The sequence below is a fragment of the Ctenocephalides felis genome, unplaced genomic scaffold (assembly GCF_003426905.1).
Source record: "Ctenocephalides felis isolate EL2017-DRISC unplaced genomic scaffold, ASM342690v1 CF-g0.4_SCAFFOLD_03571, whole genome shotgun sequence".
NCBI lineage: Eukaryota > Metazoa > Arthropoda > Insecta > Siphonaptera > Pulicidae > Ctenocephalides > Ctenocephalides felis.
The window spans coordinates 32,734,444-32,734,917 of record NW_020539725.1 but is presented as its reverse complement, the minus strand read 5'-3'; positions in this window follow the sequence as shown (position 1 = coordinate 32,734,917).

Genomic DNA, 474 nt, shown 5'->3' with positions numbered 1-474 from the left:
AATTCCAAAACTTATCCGAGTAAAAGTTTAGTATGAAGCTAAATCACCTTATCAGAATTGTTCAACTTAGTTACCGCAATGAAGATAAAGATAAAACGTGAATGTACGAGTATGCGGGGAGATCTTCTTTCTCTTAGATAATTATTCTTATTGCTAGCAGATAAAAATCGAAAAGTTTGTGTGCATTTCAGTACATAATGGGTTCATGTAACTAATTCAAGAGATTACTATGCAGTTTTTGAAAGTATTTTTAACAAAATCTGTGTCTTAAAATTTAGGCTTTCTACGTTATTTGTCGAGCTGCAACTGAAAATATGCGATAGTGACCTGTTTCTTTGAACATCACTTTTTATCGTACTCATAAGCGATATGAAAATATTTCAAATCACAAATACACATAAATCATTATATATTTGCAATAATTGCGAGCATTTAATAAATCCTTATATGTGAATGTTTTTGACTAAGTTATAA